At 40.3% G+C, this 19,436-nt stretch overlaps 1 protein-coding gene across 5 annotated transcripts in view; it reads left to right on the top strand.

Annotated features, from left to right (window-relative positions):
* The window catches only part of ATXN7L1 (ataxin 7 like 1), a 113,363-nt gene that overhangs the window by 61,398 nt on the left and 32,529 nt on the right, over positions 1-19,436 (top strand). The window contains exons 1-2 of one of the 5 annotated variants that reach the window (XM_062638255.1): positions 13,376-13,487; positions 13,826-13,915. The exons of 2 other annotated variants lie outside the window; for them this stretch is intronic. The gene's annotated coding sequence lies outside the window, so the exon portion shown is untranslated. Of the gene's footprint in view, positions 1-13,343; positions 13,488-13,776; positions 13,916-19,436 lie in introns of those variants that run through there. 2 more of the 5 variants (XM_062638254.1, XM_062638253.1) reach the window with 2 other exon arrangements.

The raw sequence follows: 19,436 nt of genomic DNA, 5'->3' as shown, positions 1-19,436 counted from the left end.
ACTGAGTGCCTGTCAAGCACCACTTGTTAGTACAACAATTGTTTGATTTGTTTATAAAGGTCTATGATGCTTTAAGAGTAGTGGAAGTTTTTTATAGGCCACAAACCCAGCTTCTTAGAGTGTGCTTCTGAAAATGGATCAGATGCTTGCACTGTTGGAGTTGAGTTAGGATATTTGGAGTTCATAGAAATCTGGGTCACCACTCCTCTTTTCTGCTAAATATGGTTTAGATAAGATACCTGTTGGTAGTTTTTACCAGCCATCTGTAGAAACAGTCACCTAGAGTTTTAGAGATATTTCTGAAATCACCTCTGCCAGCGAAATCAGTAGTGTTGGCTTTCCCAAGTGCTCTGACTTGCACTTCTCTAACACCCCTTTTCTGTCTCTTGGTGCTGAAATATCCATGGCACTGAAACACAAGAAATCCAATTTGGAGCTCAGAGTGAGATTGATATACAATTACAGAAAAATTTGAAACACTTCATATACAGCTGTCACTCAAATATATATGCTGGAGTTTGGTTTCTCTGACATGTTAAGTTTTTTGCCTGAAGACTGTTCTGTTGTTGCTGGTGCTGAATTGCTGAAGCTGTAGCCTTGTTTCTAGGGGTGGGGAAAAAAAAAACAAACAACCCTGTATGTTGACCTACCTAGCAGTATGAGGAAACAAAATTAATTTTGGCACTATTTTAGGCCCGCTTAGCGGTAGCAAGAAGCATGGATACTCCCAGCAGATTAGACTCTTGCTTCTGCATTTTTAAGTTTCCGTCCCAGAACACATTCCAGACTAGGCGGTCTCCGTGTACTGGGTACTAAGAAATGTTCCCAGGCTCAAGTAGCTTGAATGTCAAGCTGTCTGGTTGTGCCAGTGTCCATCAGGAAAGCACTTAATATTTAAATCTGGGGACTCCTATTGAAAATTCTATGGGAATATTCTTCTGACACACAGCACAAAAAAGTTACTGTAAAGTGCAGCGGGCCATATCACTTTTGGGTTTTTTTCAATAGGGACAAGTCCAGCTCCATCAGTCCAAAACTAACTACAGAGATTAGATGTTTTGTTTTCAAGAACACTCTTGCTATCCTAACTTCGTGCTGACATCAGGCAAGTTAATGTCTATATCCAGACATTGGTAAATAGGAGTCTCTTTAATGTTTTTTATGTAGTACTGCTATTACCAGATGCACATTTATAGGCTGAAAAGAAGCAGGTTACAGAGGAATCACTCATAGTTGCTCTTTATTTCTTTAGTCCCTTAATTAAAGGACATGAGCAAAGAGAGTGATACTTTAAAAAAAATGAATTCCTTCCCCCTCCCATGTATTCCCTATGATCATTTGTAGTTGTAACTGTTGGCTTGTTTTGTTCTCAGCCTTTTACATATTGTGGGTTCTGTAGCTGAAACTTCTGTATTAAGATTCTAGAGTTAGAAAATAATTATTTACTGTGCAATATATCCTCTGAGTGCAGAACTTGTCTGTCGTCAGCACAGACTGTCCCTGTTAGTGCCACGTTGTACAAGGAAGACTATTTAAAAGAAGTTATTTTATGAAGTAAATGTTTCTGGTCTTCATCTCAACTGTAGGAGCCCTTTTATATTTAAAGCGTCTTGATGTTGTTGATAAATTCTCCTTTTTAGACTGAAAATGAAAGCATTGGTTATCACTTCCTGAAACATTTGGTTCAGGCAGTCTATTGATGGATCACTTAAGATGCCTAATACTAAGATACAGAAAGCTGTCAACATCCTGACTGTGTCTTAAACAAAAGCTAACGTTAGCTTTGCTTTTCAGAAGATGGGTTTTATTTTCAATTACTAATTATTTTGAATTTAATTCTGCTAGACTTTTGCAGGATTACCATGCATTCTTTCCTTTTACCCCCTTATTCTGATGTATGTCTGTGTGGAAGTTAACCCTTCCTTAGCCCAACCTGTGTTATAATTTAAACATTTAGAACCACGCAATGACTTACTGGCCATGCAAAACCTGTGATACGGCTTTTATCACACGCTCACGTGAGGTAGCAATCACCACTCACTTTGCAGCAGCCTTGCAGTCCTGTGGATCCCCGGATTATGTGTTACAGCATGCTTTGACAGCTGCTCCACAGGCACAAACCTGAGATGTATGAATAGGTCTTAGCAGTGGGTAACATCCTAGCCACAAAATGATGGGGCTATACCACACGAACTATAGTTTCTTTCAGCCTTCTATTCCTCAGCTTTGCTGAACCTTTTTATAAGCCTATTTTTTTTCTGTAATTTTTAAACTTCATTCTTATTATTTATTTACATTTTGATACTACCTACCTATTATTTCTATACCAGTTACTTGTTTCTCTTCTGTTCTGCGTATTTCTGCTTCCGTATTTTATTTTGTTTCATTACTCCTTGTTTTCAGTGATTATCTTTTCTGTGAGGCATGTATACCTGCAGGGACTGCCTTCCTACACACAAATCCCAGAAGCATTCAGGATTATTTTGCTTAGGTAGGCGCATGTCCCAGACGTACAACCTGTTTTATTTTTAATTCTATCCCCATGTTCAAATTAAAGTAGAGAAACCCTACAAACCAACAGTCAGGTACCTTCAAAGATCTGTTGGCTAAGTTTCTGGGCTCAATTTTGGGTCAGGGTGTCTTGAATCCAGTTCTTCTGTCCTGTTGAAGCCGGTCTGGAAGGAACGCACAGTGCCTACTGAAGAGCTTCCTTACCCTAACTAATCTCCAGGATTGCTGGTTCTCTGTTTCCTCACTCCCAGCCACATTCTATCTTCTTCCAAGGCCTCAGGCAGAGGATTCTGTGATTAAGAAACAAGCTTGAATAAATTGGGGCCATTCCCAGTCCTGCCCCACTGGGATCCCTGCAGAGCCAGGGAGGGTGCGCAGCTGGGGAATGCAGTACTCCAGAGAAAATCTTCCATCTTCATTTCCTGGGGAACGTCACTCCATGCATGTGTGCAAATATGTAGCATTTAATCCTAAAACATTTGTAAGTATCTTACAATGTAAGCTTGCATTTGTCAGTGTGTTTCATATTGGACACAGCTGTGAGAATAAATTTGCATTTAAACTAGGGTCCCATGCTGGTCTGCTGCAACTTGGTGGCTTGGCTGCTTTTAGTGGACAAGCCACAGCTAGGCTGCAAGAGGAGTTGCATGTATGTGGGGAGAGGTATGGGGCTGCTACCTTAAATATGGTTGAAACAAATTACTTGTAATGGCATTGGGTAAGCATTAAAAATACTCCCATTCCAAATATTGAGAATGATAACGAAGGAAGTATTTCTGGTTAACGGGGAAGCTGCTGTTTCTAGCAGCAGTCAGCTAGCTGAGGGTTTGGCTGAGGGATGCTTTAACACACAGCGCTGTGCCGCAGCAAAAGCTCCACTTGTTGATGTAGCTTTTTATTTTGGGTCGTGACACCATGGGTCTGATATCTGTACTTGAGTACGGAGTACTTGTAAGATGAAAAATAGGTGATAAAGAACTTATGTGTTTCTCCAGCAGCTGACTGTAACAGGATCTTAATTCTGGGTCCACTTGGACACTGCTGTATAAAAATCAAAGACAATTAGTCCCCAGAAGATTAATTTTTGATTACTGGTTACTGTGTATTCCGTGTGGCTCAGTAAGTGCTAGAGTCTGAAAGAGAAGGACAGGGCATGTAACATTACTGGAGGTGGGTGAAGCTGTGGTACTGCTGGCTCCTTGTCTGCTTGAAGGACTTGCTTTCTGTAGGCCTTCCTAAACTACGTTAGAAATCTGCCAACTTCTCAGGAGAAGAATCAAGTGGTTAATGAAACGGGGTTTTCACAATCGAAATTTCTGCATTTACACTGCCAACCATGAGCTTTTTGCTGTTTGGGCTTTTCCTGCTCATTGCATTGAATAGGGAGGGTAGAAAAAAGACAGATGAGTGCCCCTGGGAGCATGCGTCAGTAGATGTGTCTGCTGTTTACAGAGCGCTGCTCGCCACTGCCGGTGTGCCCGGACAGCAGCTCCCATACCAATCCTCCTCTCCCAGCAGCTTCAGTGCCACTGACCCTGCTAGCCAGCCAGCAGCCTCTGCCAGGGGTGGGCTCTGGAGTGCCCATGGGTGAACTTGTCAGCACACAGGGGCAGCTGCTGCTGATTGGGTTTTGCACTGGAGTCTGAATGTGAGTCTGGGTCACTGAAGACCCCAAGTTGGTTTGATGCCTCTGAGGACAAGCAGCATGATAAGCATGCTGTAGGAGCTACACGGCCTTATAGCATACAGCTGTTGCTGGAGAGAAACATCCATGTTTTTAGATACCTGTGTAATGTCAGCTCTGTATGTTAAAGCATCCCTCAGCTAGCTGACTGCTGATGGAAAAATGACACTTATCCAAGGGCTGTCAGCAGCTTACAGTTTACAAACTCACCGAGATATTAAAGGGTACAAGGGTACCTTTGCAACTGCTGCCCCACGCTGGGAGGTTCCTCCTGAGCTGAGCTTTCTGCAGCAAGGCTGAGTGCGGGTCTGGGCTGTGTGGCTAAACATGGCAATGCCTCCTGTGGACTGGAGACCTTTTAAAACTGGCCTTATGGTTTATAAGATTGTAAGTGAGCAAATCAGAAGCAGATACATGGGGGGGGGGGAATAGCAGTTCATTACTTTAGCATGGAAGGACAAAATAGATTTAATTAAGTGTATTTTGGACTCAGAACGGGAAGTGCCAATACTGAAACTTCAAGCACAACCAGAACTTTGACCCTTTCTTATCTGCAGTATGAATATGCTTTTTTCCCAGCTATATCAGCATGCTGTTGTACAAATACGATTGCTCATGTTGCTTACAGTCTTGGAGTCTAATATAGTCTGTGATTTTTATTTTTATCTGCACAGATTGCTGCAGAGATTTTTAACTTGTGAGCAGACACTAAGCTCCACTTGCAGCTGCTTCAGAAAGGTCAAAGAAAAACAGGGGCAGGTAACTAGAAACTTAGCTAGACATGTAAAGTTACTGTGATTTCTCCCTTATGCATAGTGTGTATTTGTATGTTCTGTGTTTTACTCTGCCACATGTCTTTCACATGTGACAATGTGGTAGTGCAAACTGTGCGTGATTACATTGGTAATAGGTAATGTCTTAGAAATATGTAATTCATAGAGGTGTTTCTTTTTTAATTCAATTAATAACATGACATTGGTACCAAAGCAATTTAAATAGAATGTGCCACTGTAATGGGAAACTGCTGACTCTTGAATTAGCAGCTGTCAACTTTTTTAAGGTCCCTTTTATACATACTCCATAGAGCTTTTTAAAGAAAGAACAAGTCAGTTGCTGAGTGTTTGCTTTTGGAACTTTGATACAGTTCTAGATGTGCAAGTTTAAATTTAAAGGAAGTGAGTACTTTCATGATACTGAATTATGCTTTAAATATATCTGATTTCTCTCAGTGTGCAGTTCTTGGAAAGAGAGGGATTACCTGCAAGCTTTATAGTATCAGGTTTAATGTCGGTATTACTGCTTTACCTCTGCTGTGCTGTAGTATGAATTACAGCTGAATTACTTGCTGTGTGCATGGATTACAACCTCCTTCTATTTGTACTAATGCACTTAGAAGGAGAAAAATTTAAAGTCCTGTATGTCCATTACTTTATTTTTTTAATGGTTATAATTATGATGTCTATGTGACACTACAAAACTGCATTAGAGTTTTCAGGGGTGGGAGAAAAGCTACTTGTTTACCTGAAACCAGTATTATCTGATAGAGGCTGTATCTGTCTAAGTCTGTGAAATACTGTGGCTGTTAAATGATCTCATTTCTGTAAAGCTAGAAATGTCCTGGGGTGTCTGACCAGCATTTCTTTATATTTACTAAAAGTACAAAACCAGGATAGAATAACTTGTTCTAAACTCACTATGTAACAGATTTTGACACGTAATTATGAAGAGGAAGGCAGAAGTCATACAAAATTAGTCCGTATCACTACAGTATTTAATAATTTTGCAGTTAACCAGAATAAAATTTGTGACTGGTAAATTGGCATAAAAACACTAAAAAGAGAGAGGTCTCTGGGACAGGGTGAATCAAGATTGCTTGTGAAAGCAGGTTCAGCAAGCCTCTTTGAATACACTGAATCTATGTGGCTACTTTGGGAACAGTAATACACACTGTGCTTGCAGGACGAGAGCAGCCTCTTCTAGGAAGCACTTGCTGAAAGACTCAAGGTTGTTACACAGTCTTCGTGGTCCCTGTTCATACACCCTCATTCAGACATGGATTAATGCCAGCCTGACGCCAGAGATGAGCCAGGAATGTTTTGAAAGGGAGGCGGAGCAGAAATAGAAATTGCATCTCTGTTTGATCCACAGTATGACTGCAGCCATACGCACAAGGCCCAGTGCCACCACGCTGCTTTGGAGCCTTCAGGCCATAAAATTTCACTGTCCTTTTGTAAGTGCTACCTCTGAAGTGTTTCACAGTCTGTTGCTAATCAAGTTCCTGGCTAGAACTGATATCTTGGGGTGGGGGGAGCAGTAATGGAGCAGAAAGTTTATGTAAGTGTGGTTTGCGTGTATGTGCTTGACAGATAGGCAGCCAATCTACCTGGAAGTTACAGGCTGAAATTTGCTGTGCAGTAGCCCCCCAGGAAGGGAAAATATCGTGGGTGTCTTTCCTTAAAACTTGAGAGTTTCAGCAGGGCAGCAGGGCAGCGAGCTAGTGCAGTGGTTTTGTATTTATGGCCTTTCCTAGTTTGATAGGGCTTAGGGGAAAAGGAGAGGAGTGCTGGCCTAATCTTGTTACAGCAAATAAGAGATGAAAACTTAAACTTTCTGTTGGTGCGAATTGTTGAATGTTCAACAGTCTCTGCTCCCAGTTGTTTACAGTAAATAAAGTCCTTTCTCTTCCTGTGCTTGTGCTGCTGTCCTCATTAGTATGTAATCCAAGATAAATACTGTACATGAGACCTGCAAATACTGTACAGCAGAGGACATGTTTTCCATTTTTGTTCACTGAATGTTACACCTTCCAAAATGTATTAGTTCCTACTACTGAGAATAAACTTCATGTCCTAAGGTAAAATGGCAAAGAAAGACAATAAACCTTCTGTAATTTCCACTGCTGTCACCTCTTAGGCAATAGGTATTTAGGGATCTGAAATATAAGGAGAAATAATAACTAAAACTGCCAGAATGGTCTGATAAGTAATACCTAGCATGGTGAATTCTGGTTTTGAACTATTGTTTTTCTCAGATTACTTGTTTTTCAGACCTTAAGCAACCTGGAAATTCAATGCATTCACGACTAGAGAGAAGGAAAGGAGGCGTAATAACTTGCAGACGTAGGACCTGCAGATTTCCTCAAGCATTACAGTGATGTTCTAGTGGGGATAGGGGATCTCTTCCTCTACCCCATCCTACTGTCTGTGACCCTCTGTTTCTTGATATCATCTGAAACTACTCGAGCAATTCTCTGCTACACATTGTGTTCTTCAGTGTAAACAAACTTTTTTCTCAGTATTTAGATACAGTAAGCAAATCCCAGGGGTGATAGCTGAGGCATGGCTGGTTTTGGTTCGCTTGTTAGCCATTGCTGGTTGAATCTGCTGTACTGTCTAGCTACCAGTTGGCAGACTCAGCAAAAAGCTTTAGAAAAAAACTTGCTCTGTGATCCATTTGCCAAATCCAGAGTTTAGTGCCTCCTCTGTAATCAAGCTGGAGTCAGCTGATTATAGCTGAGACTTTTCATGCCAGTATCCTGCTTGTTGTCCTTTCCCTGCCTCTTTGGTCAAGTGACTCCAATTGCTGGAAAAAGAATAAACTGAATCTCAGACTCCTCCAATTTAGGAGTATCTCTTGTTACCTCTAAACACTAGGATTTCTTTCAACTTAGAACATCATCAATTTGATAAGGAGAGACAACTTCCAGAAGAGTCTAAACAGCATAAAGTGCCTTCTGGAGTTTGCTGTCTCCTGACAGATGGAGAAAGGTTTCAGCCCTTGAGCATGAACACAGATAGTCTGATTCAGAGGCAGCAATTGGCAGGTAGGAAATACAAGGTTAGATTTTTTTCTGTTTCCTTCCCTATCTACCTTTTTATTTCACTGACAATTACACTTTTCGGCATTGTAGCCAGGAAAACAGCTTCAAGCTTAATTGGTATTGTCTGTTGCTGTGTTTTTCTTAGAGTTAGGAAAACACTAGAGTTTTAAATTTTCCCTTATTTAGAATGTCTGGTTTAAATGACTTAACTGTTAATCATAATCTCAAGTGATTTCACAGCTCAGTCCCTCTGTATAGAGGCCATCCCAGCTGTATTTGGGTTTAACAGTGTTTGCCCTGCTGGCTGGTGCCTGGCTCTTGCTTTGTCACAAGTATCCTGTGCTTGTCTGCGCTCAGCTCCCCAGCACCCAGGCAGAGGGCACAGCCCTGACACAGCATAGCAGGAGTGCATGCAGCCAGCTCAGCCTTGACACTACCCTTCAGTTCGTAAAACTCTTGGGACCCAGACCACGGAGGTAACGCTGCAAGGTGTGGTGGCTTTACCTGGGGTCTTCGCCGTGTTCCCCAATGCTCTTGCTTTTGGAAATGCCATATGGAGACAAGCTTCACTTTAGATAAAAAAAGGACTTCAGTCTTATGCTGAAAAAAAGTTGTTGCATGTTTTCTGGACCCATGCTGTCCCTAGAAGTATAGGAACATTTGCACTGAGCTGCACCTAGGCTAATGAGTCCAGCTGTAGCTGATTAGTTTCTGCATCTCTGGTACAGATAATCTGACCATGGATAATTGAGTGTTGACTCTATAAATAGCCCACTTTGAAATCCTTGTCTTAAAATTGTTTTCTCTTCTTTCTGTCAGCTTCCAAGCTTATTCCCCCTGTAATCATTTCTTGGCTGACCAAAGGCTATTCTCATGTCTTAACGAACAGATGTACTTTTCATTCTTCCCACCTGAAGTGACATGTTACACCAAGCATGGATGAAACCAGGTTCTAGCACTATAAAATACCAGCCAAGCCTGGTAGGAAATAATCATCCTAATATTTTACCTATGCTCCAAGTGACTCAGGTGGCTTAAATCAAAACCAACTGATACATGTCAAACATTGATACCTTGGAAAGATGTTTGTTTCATGTTTATTCTCAGAAACCTCCTGTTGAAGGAGAGAGCTCAGAGTTAAATGTCTTCAGGTAAAACTGATTCCTTTGTAGGGACTTGCTTGCAAGTTGGACTTCTAATGATCTTGGTTTGTTTGCTTACTGTACATGTTAAAACTCACAAGAATTGTTCTGAGTTAAGCTATGCCTTGTTTTAATGAGAAGTGATTTTTTTTCCTCCAATGAGCTTATGTAAGTAATTATAGAACGTAATTAGAATGCCTCATAGGAAGAATATCCCGAGTCTTCAGCTGGTGAGTGTTTACGTGCTTATGTTTTTCCTTAAAGTTTTTCTAAAACACAGCATGTGTGTGCTTCTGAGAGGATGCATAGGAAGTTGGAATCACCTGCACTGCATGACAGCTGGTTCAAGGCATCGGAAGCGGTAGGAGGGAAAGCTGAATTGTACAGCTGTGCCACATCATGTAGCTCATGCACCTTGGTAGGTAGTTGTAATGGAAATCATCTGTCTCTTTCTCCTGTGCCATTCCTGCCCCAGTAGTACATGACAGAGGCAACATGAGTGGGTGAGTAAACTTGGAATCCCTTAAAATCAGGTCCACCCTCTAATTGCTGTGTGGCCTTGGAAAATACCTTTCTTCACAAACCATCTGAAATACTGGCCATGCTTCAACAAATTTTGGAAGCCTTGATTTGTTATTGATTATATAGTGCCTTGAAAAAAAATTAATAAAGGCCCATTTGAAAGAAATCTTCTATATAGGTAGAACAGACATTCGAAATTGTAGATTTACAGCACACTCTCCCATTCAGGGCAATGATGGGAAAGCTGTTTGTATTATGAACAGGTAAATGGTTTATCCAAACCAAGTAATTTGTAATACATGAAGTTCATTGCAGTAAAGAATGGTTAAGAGGCACATTCAGAGGCAGAATGTGAAGTAGTTGTCACTTGGACTCTCAGAGACTGATTCACATATATTTCATTAGTGCACGGGTAGGTCAGAGTTTCTTTAATTTGCACTGTTAGAAGTCATAAATGATGCAAGCTAAAGTAGAAAGTGACTTTTTAGATCTTAAGTTGCATATAAATATAGAATTCAATAGATTTTTAAGGGAGAGGAACACATAAAAAATGCCCTGCAAACTCACTTTTGTATTTGGGTATGTCATTTGGTGTTGTCTGTTCAATTTTGTTCTGTACAAGGCTGAGAATTTGGTTTCTTGTTTGTAAAGGCTGTTGTGTGTAGTGAAGGAAACATGAGCAAGTGACCTCTTCAAAAATTATTTTGCACATTCATTTTGGAGGCTGTGTGTTAGGGGCATTCTGAAGCATTCTAAAGAATAGATTTTATTATTACCTATGACAAATAGTGTGCCTGAAAGATGTGTGTGCTGATTTATCTATAACATCTAGAATGAGGAAATAGTCTGCACTGACAGTTATGCTGCTTATGCAACAGGGTTTGATAAAGCAAACTAAAATGTAACTACAAGCTCATTCAATTTTCAGAATAAAACCATGTCCTTAGTTGGACAGATCAAAATATGTCAGAGTATTCCAAGGGGATTAATTTGATGCCTGGGAATATCCATGGGGAGTGGCAAACACAGAAAAGCAAGTAAAAAAAATCATATATAAATTTTGAGTTTCCTATTGTAATAATGATAGTAGTAGTAATAATGATGATAAAATAAGTCTTATGTGATTATGCCACTTTTGACAAAGAATTTTTAATTCTTTGCAGAGTTTGCTCCAAAATATGAAGTTTCAGCAATTTTGTGAAAAATAACAACTGTGAAGAGAACACCTTAGTTAGCGTGTCCCAGAGAGCAGTATCTCATGTGGCAGTAGCATGCTTGTGCTGACAATTGTCACACATGTACCTATAGACGGAGCTTATCCTATCTCTTTTGTGGTGGTGCAATGGACATGGATGCGGGATGAAACATGTTGCTTAGGAGCAGGGAAGCACGTGGTAGCAGAGATGGAACAAACTCAGGGATCAAACCCATGGATTTTTACAAAAACATACTTCATTGTTTTTCTGATTAGAAAGCCGCTTGTTAAGGAATACATTGTTTCACCAGATGCTGGTTTTGAATCCCAAATAATAGTTAGAGCCGAAAAAGCCAGAAGGTTTGAACAATAGATTGTATTCAAGTCCTGCAAAGCTGCTATTCTGGGCTAATATCAGCAAAGTTACTGAGTTTGTACAAGTTTCTTCTAAGGAATGATAAAATGAGCTGGTGATGTGTTATCTTGATATTGAATAAAATCTGACATGCTATTATGCACAAAACCAGATCAGGAACATAAGTCTCCTAAAAAAGATAGCCTCTTTTCCCAGCGTCGCAGTACAGCATTGTTTTTGCCAAACACCTCAGTAGTCCCATCTCCCTCTTCCATGGCTTATCTTTTCTTTTCTGTACAAAGAAATGCCATTATATCTCTTTGGATTAAGTAAAGCACTGAAGAAGTATCAGTTTTCTGTAATAGTTGTATGATAGATGAGGGGAAACATCCAATGGGTTCCGAAAACAACAATGTACATAAATTACTTTTTTTGTTACTGTTTTGTAAGTATCATTAAAGGTGGAACTAGAGATACAGTGAAATATTTTACTGATAAGTGAGTAAATTAAAATACATGTCATCAGATGACCTTGAATATGAAAGAGCTGCCTGGGGCCTGAGGAAACAGGTCTGTGACACAGTACAAAGCATGAGAGGATGACAATACTAAATTCTGTTTGAAACAGTCTGGAGTAAAATTATTTAAGTTTGGTGTTTGGAGGAATGAACAGGTGAGTTGCATTTAAATTTGTGTTTGAAGTGGTGTTTATCTTGTTGTATTTTAGTGTTAAATGTAAAGTTACTTTTTTCTTACTTCTAACAAACAGCCGAATAAAAGGTTTCTCTTCGCACATAGAATCACCCACAGAATTGTAATTTATGGCAAGTACTGTTGTTTGATTGCTAAAAGTATTTTATCATTTCACCTGATGAACCTGCTCTGAGTTTGGGCTGAAAATGCGTTTCTTGCTCTACCAGCAAAAATGCTGGAACTACCATTACCACTGGTCAGCAAGTAGTAAGACCAGTGCCAAGGGACTGGTGCAGGAGGCTGGTGGGGGCTGTCCTTCTAAGTGTGTACCTGGGATCCACCTGCTCTGTTACTTCTTTTTTGCCCAGGGATTTTTGGCATTGCAGAGCTGGGAAATATGTATGACTTACAGCTGAAAATTGTCAGGCTTTTCTGCTGTAGCAGTGCATCAGGTGGCAATTGCCGATTACACGTCTGGAATTGTGTCATTACAGGAAGTGATGAATTCCTTCTTAAATCTCCAACTCTTTTTTAAATCAAGTTAATACTCTAAGTCATTAATATCTCCATTTATAGCTGAAGAAACGGGCCTTGACACCAGTGTTAAATCCAGGTCTTCTAGCTCAGTGTTGTGAAGACTGACATTGTCACCAGAGCAAGGTATTCACTCTCCATCATTTTCCTGTTGTTTTGATACATCAGGGATACCTTGAAGCTCCCTCTTTATAGATCTCACAATCCTTGTAAAAGAAGCAGACAAGTACCCAGCAGTTTCATGTTATATTTAGTGTAATTACTTGCACTATTTGAAGCAAGGTTTTTTTGCTGTGCTGGAGTTCTGTTTGAACCTTGTTTCTTTTTTTTTTTCTTAATGCTTTCTACTGAGGAGGAATGGAAATATTCTGGGAAATGCTGAGTGTGAGGCTTCTTGTGGAATTTGGTCATTTTTAAGAGGTTTGGCCATTTAAGTGTAATTTAGTGATATTCTAGGGATTATTTGTCCTGTCTCTTATAATTACCCTGGCAAATGCCAAGTTATCCCATAAATAAAAGATTTTTCAGGAAAACAGCAGGTTCATCCTACTGTGTGAAACACAAACACCCTCCTCCTTTTTCCTGAATCCAGAAAGAAAAAATGCAGCGTCTTGCTCTAAATATACACTTGTGGGATTTTGCTGCTTTTAATTTTTCACTTTGGTTCATGTCTGCAGCTACTCGAGTTGTATCAACAATTATTTAAGCAAAAAAAGGAAAGTAAAAAACCCTGCAGCCGTTTTCAGTGCTTGTTGTTCTTGGCACAGGATCAGTTCTGGTGTCCGACTGGTAGGACCTGAAACTTGGTGCTTAGCAAGTGCCTGTAGTCAAAACAGTTGGTGTGTGCGAGCGCTGATCTGGTATTTGCTGCAGCAGGTCATCTGCCTGATTTTTTACCGTGTGCAGAATACCTAATCACGCTGCTGCCTCTCTCTGACGGCATTTGTGGCAATGTGAATAGTTTCACGTTCCAAAAGTACATGTTTACAGTCGTCGTAGAATCAGATTAAGTTGGCAGCCTGCTCCTCTCTGTAAGTGGCTCAGTTTACATTTCTTCTTCTAGCAGGATGTTTTACATAATTTTGCTGATCCTACTCACTTGTAGACTTTGTGAAATGGAGAATCGTTTTAGTGGGTTTGTGTCAGGAAGCGAAGCTTGTGTTTATTGTAAACAAACACCAGCAGAACAGTGGTTATTTTAGCACTTGATAATTTCCCAATTATGTCATTTGACCTGGAATGAAGCTTGCGATTGTTGAGCTGCGTTTTATGCCGCAGATCAGTCCGGGGCTTTGAGCTGGCAGTTTATTTCCTTTGTCAGTTTACAAGAAGTATCAAAATGAAACCAACTGTGCTGTTTCCTTTCCAGTGCGCAGCGCAAGAAGGGTGGAACGGTTTGCAGATATTATTTCCAAACTTTTTCAGCTGGACTTGGAATAGTGTTTTGTCAGAAAAGCTGGTAAAGTTAACCTTTGCTCTGGCTGTCGTTTGCTTGCATCAAATCCAAGTTTATTTTTGCTTAACCTCACGTACCATGGTTTGTTAGGGTTTTTTTTTCAGACTGTGGCTGCAAAATGAAAGTGCTTACAAGGTGTTTATGTACTCTTGTTATGAACCAGCTGCCAGTTGCTGCAGGTTGACACATTTCTGCAAGCAGCCTAGTTGTTCAGTTTTCTGGTCACTGGCTGTCGCTTTTTGGGCATGTGTGGGTTTTTTTGCTGTTTTGGTTTTCTCAGAATTAATGCCAAGTACATTTGCAAACTGTGAGCTGGGATCAGTCCGAGGTGGCAGGTTTCACTTGCTATTTACTGGAATTGTAAGTATGCATTGCTCAACTTTGCCTAACGAAGGGCTGTGCAACAAAACACCTCAGGATATGCTGAAAATAGAAAAACTGAAATTTGTGCATAGGTGGTATATGGAGTTACCATAGGCAACATCTTCATTGACTAGACTGGGATATGTTACTGAAACAGAATTGTTATGTGGATCGGATACTTAGTTTCATTACCATCTGCTTAAATACTGTAAATGGGGAATAATGAACACTATGTATATTGTGGTAAGGGCAGTTGGATCAGTTACTTTATGCTATTTTAAGTAAAAGGGCTATGAACTGCTGGGTTGTGATGAATACAAGCTTAAAAGGAGTTTTATTATTCTGTAAATGTTTACTAACAGCAAATAACTTTATTAACTTTCTGGGTTTTAGCATTCTACTGCATTTGTTTTTACCAAATTTAACACCAAGCTATAATACATGGCATTGGGCCTCTGAGTTATTCATGGGTCAACCTAAAATTGATTTTTGCTGTAGGCCTCTTGTATACAGGAAGTCAGATCGTGCTAAATGAGAGTAATGTTTCAAAATGACTGGTGCTGACAGAGTTCTCGTGTCTCTCTTCTGACAATGTTGGAGGGACTTTTTTCTTGTTTTGTTTCAACTACCTGCAAGAAAATACTGAAAGACCAAAGGCTTATCTTTCTCTATGCTCAAGCTGTATTGTGACTTCTTCCCTTTGCGATCTTCTGTTTCTCACTGATGGAGAAGACACTGACTGGGCAAAAACTGTTCACTTGATCAATTTTGTGTAGCACATGTTGGGTAAGAATGGATGTAGATGAGATATACTAAGAAATGGGGTTTTTTTGTAATCCAGGTTAGAGATAACTGCAATTTCAGGATCATATAAAAATCATCTTGGGTACAAAACTATTACAGTCCATGTGGAAACGTATGGTTGGCGTATTTTAATGGCAACATATTAGCTGTTGTGAATAAGGTTTGCTGTGAGCTGAGTGAGTGCTTGATCTTGTGTGAGAGTGGAGACAAAAACTCGCAAAGAGACTTTCTACTCAGAATGTGGTTTTGCCTCTTTTTCCCACACGCTGTGTTTGTGGCTCTGAAGCTCATGTTGCCTCTCTATTGCTTTGCTTTTTTTGCCTGTGATTAGAAGGAGATGTGGCGTTTCCTGCAAAACAGCTGCTAGTATTCCCTGGTGACCCGTCAGAGCGGATCCCGTGGAATTACAGATTCAAAGGCAGACCTAGAGGACTTTGGCAGCTGCAGCAGAGGTTTCTGGGGAAAGGTGGGGGGTTGCGTTGTGTAGGATGCAGGAAGGAGGATTAGAAATGGAGTACAAGGGCATGGTAGAGAAGCTCCAGAGATTCAGGGACTGTTAAGTCTCCAACAACATAAGGGCTTCACATCTACAAACAATTCAGATTTGGCTGAGAAAGTTGGACTACATCCATGTTTCCATAGGACGTGGAGAATCTCCTGGAATAGTTTTAAGATTGCTTGCAATGCTACTGATGGAGGGTTTGCAGTGCACATTCGGACGATACGTAGCGTTGGACTTTCACACTCCTGCCACTAACTAGAAAAAATAACAGATATTGATCTGAAATTGATTCTTTAGAAAGTGCAGTTAATTCAGTGAGAGAGTGTTAAACTTGCTTCCCAGATTCAAGTCATTAATACATAAACTGTTTGACACCAAAAGTCACATGTTGCTTGTCACTTGCTGCAGTGGCTGTGCTGAGACAGCTGAGGGGTTGCAGGAGGATTAATGTGGTAAAAAGGATTGTAACTTTGATTGTGTTCTCTCTGCTCTTGGATTGACAGCAGCTGGTATTTAGAGGCAAACCAGAATATGTGTTGTTGTTTCTGTGGAGTGTAAACATCCATTTGCAAGTATTTAAATGAACTGGAAAAGTTGTCTTTTGAACTTGAGCACATTCACAGCATTGCAGGCTCTGCAGAAATGCTTGTAGGATTTAGGTTAGTAGCGTATGAGTGATAACTGCTTTTATAGTTGCCTTGCAGGGTTTCTTAATTTTTTTTTAGGGGCAAAAATTTTCATTCTACTTTAGGTTTGTTTATGCCCAGTGTCAGTGCCACTTCTATATGCAGACAGTGACAGCCACATCCACAGCTGTGTGCAAGTTCACCTGCCCTGCTAGATCTCATCTGTCTGCACATGAACTGCAAATGAGCCTAGAAATTTTTACACAGATGGCTGGTTGTCTCTTGAATGTGTTGGCACGTGAATATCTAATTTTATAACAACTATTTGAGTGCAAATATCTTTTATTTACATATTAATTTATTGCATAGGCTGTGTAATAGCCGATACCTAGATTGTATATAATTCCTTATATATACGTAAAATATTAATAGACAAACTAGTAGAAATTTTTGTGACCAGGAAATTCAGTTTAATAGAGGAGCACCACTGTCCTGGTTTAAGCAGTTGATTTTCACAGCTGACAACCTTCTCGCTTTGTCATATATTCCCACTATTTCTTTTTGAAACTTATTACCAGTGCCTAAGACTGATTCATTACGACATACAAAGTATGGGAGGAGGAAGCAAGAGGCAACCTAATAGTTCTTGAGAAGGAATAAATCAATATTTTGTTATTATTTATGCCCCCACCATCAAGATTTGTTCTTGAGGTTTCACGTCTTTGGCAATTCCAGTCTCCTGCGGCTGTGCTTGCCCAGCCTAAGCAGTGGTTTTCTGCCCCCTTGGAGGGAGTTACTCTTCCATTTCTTCACTGTGGCCCTACTTGAAAGGTGTTGCTGCCATATTCTCTTGCTGACACAAAAGTGACATTCACTTATGTGAGTAGACATGCAGATTTTACCCATCTGAGCAGCATCTGAGAACACTGATGTGTGGCACTGGCTATTTACGTCCTTTCCCCTGTATGACTTTACAGTGGTCATAATTTCCATTTTGCTTCTAGGAAATGTCAAGAGAAGCTGTGTAATGCTGGTAATTCTCAAATATGTATCAGAGCCTGTCTAAAACATAGAAGACTTTCTTTAGCCATGTTTTGAGGGAAGACAGGAGTTTATGGAGGTAAAAGGAAGCACCAAATATAGCAGTTGGTTTAATCACAAGAGTGACCACCAATCTGACACACTCAGATAAAATAAGTATTCTTGTAAGCTTTTCCTTCCCCATCTTTTAAATAAACATTTATTTAAAATAGTAGGATAGACTTTATTATCTTGACACATCACAACAGTGTCTCTTCCACTATTTTGCATGTTACAGTAAAAAAATCCAAAGTTTGATATACTGGTTTGCTGTTGGGAATTAATAAATTGAGAAGGTTGTCCAGGGAAAAGAACCAAATGTTTAGCTTGACTGAAAACCCAGTGTAAAGAGGCTGTTAAAAAATAACTTGCTATGGCATGTGATACTGAGATGGCTTTAACATATAATTTTAGATGGTCAGTATCTTGCATGTCTGTCTTTCCGGAAGATTAATTTTAATAACAGAGTAGTGTATTTCACTTCCAAATATATCCATAGGGATGATATAAAAGACACAATTTACTAGAAGGCCGTCGGTGTTGAGAATTTCAGTAGCCATGGTGAAAACTGAAGTAATTAATCCTGAATTTGTATAATTTGTATATGGAAATTGTGTTCTTTCCCAGGTTTCACTTTCTATACATCTTGGTTTTATTAGTTACATAGCAGTTCCTTTTCATCAGTCCTCAATTAATGGGAAAGTTGCACATTTTTATTAAACTAATTAAAATTAAATACTTATTGAGAAGGTTGGTGAATCTTGAAACAATAACTATTATTTAATGAAATACCCTGTGAATAAAGCTCTGCATTTCAGAGGCAGATGCACAGCTTACACGGTTGTTGCCACCAACGTGAGGTGAAATTAATATAAATTAACTGCTTCCTGCAAAGGACTTTTAAAGGCAGAGGCTGCACACAGAAGGGGTGTATGGTGGGGTGAAAACTGGCAAATGACAGCTGGCATTGGGGGTGAGGGGAGATACTTTTTGTATTTAAAAAAACATTAAGACTGTTTTGTTCTTCAGTTGTAGGAAAATCTGGAGGGAATTTCAGCATTTTTGTGTAATTAAAGCTGTGAATATGAAGACACGGAAGTGCTTAGTCTTTAATAGAAAGTACTTTTATTTAGTCATTGGAGATTGAAACAGTTTGGAATATTCTTTAATATAATTTTTAAGCATATCTCTTTGTTCTTGAGGTATTCGGCTGTTGCAAATTAATCATGGATGAATCCTTCTGCCACTGGCAAGTTTTTACTTGTGAGGATGCCAGACAAATTTTCGTGTTTTGATTCTCTGTGGGAAAATTTTTCTTGGTTATCAAACTGGGGAGTGCAGGGCTCATGATGTAAATACAAAATCCTCCCTGGCAGCAGCAGGTTGCTGCTGCTTCCTTAACCTGCTCTTTGCTGATGGGGGGATGCTGTGCAAGCTCAGAGTAGCACCCGCTTGGGCTCTTCAAGTTAAGTGCTGAAAGCTTTAGATGAGGAAAAATCGGTGTGTGTTGAAGGAGAAACTCCAGCTTGTCCGAAATTCTGGGTCTGTAGTTACAGTGCGCTTGCTGGTTTGATGGCTGTGTCGGCAGCTGGGGTACCTGGCTGATCCCATTGCAGAGGCTCTTGGTGCCAGGGCACCAGCAGCCCGGGGTCAGCTGCTGCTGAGCACGGTCCTGCTGACTGGAAAATTCCTCGTCCCACAGTGCGGCCGCTGCTGGGGCTGGGGAGCACTGGGGCTGGCTCGCTGCAGGGTGAAGGGGATGGGGAAACGGTGTTCCTGAAAATGGGGGAGTAGGACTGCTAGGGCACCTCTCAGCAAAAAACAAACCCTGTCTCCTGTAATAACCTTGTAGCTGTGCTGAAGTTCTCAGCCCCAAGCCCCTTGCTTGCAGCACAGCGTGACCCAGCCTGTGCTGGCCAGGCACTTGTCCCCTGGAGAAGGACATAATTTATAAAGAATGGACAAACACTTTCTTAAAGCAGTCTTTCTATTTAAAAGTCTCAGGGACAGGACATTTAGCTTTTAAATAATCATAACCAAACGCAAACAGTTGAACTGAAGCTGGTCTGTCCTGAAGCCTGTTCTGCTATTGCAGGGTCAGCAAGGCCTTGCTTTGTGCAGTGCTTAGGAAGTCTCTGGTGTGAGCGTG

This window comes from Pezoporus occidentalis, unplaced genomic scaffold (genome assembly GCF_034315485.1).
Source record: "Pezoporus occidentalis ecotype Australia unplaced genomic scaffold, CSIRO_AGI_Poc_V1 ctg56, whole genome shotgun sequence".
NCBI classification, from domain to species: Eukaryota; Metazoa; Chordata; class Aves; order Psittaciformes; family Psittacidae; genus Pezoporus; species Pezoporus occidentalis.
The sequence above is the reverse complement of the archived record's forward strand: the minus strand, read 5'-3'. Positions and strand labels throughout refer to the sequence as shown.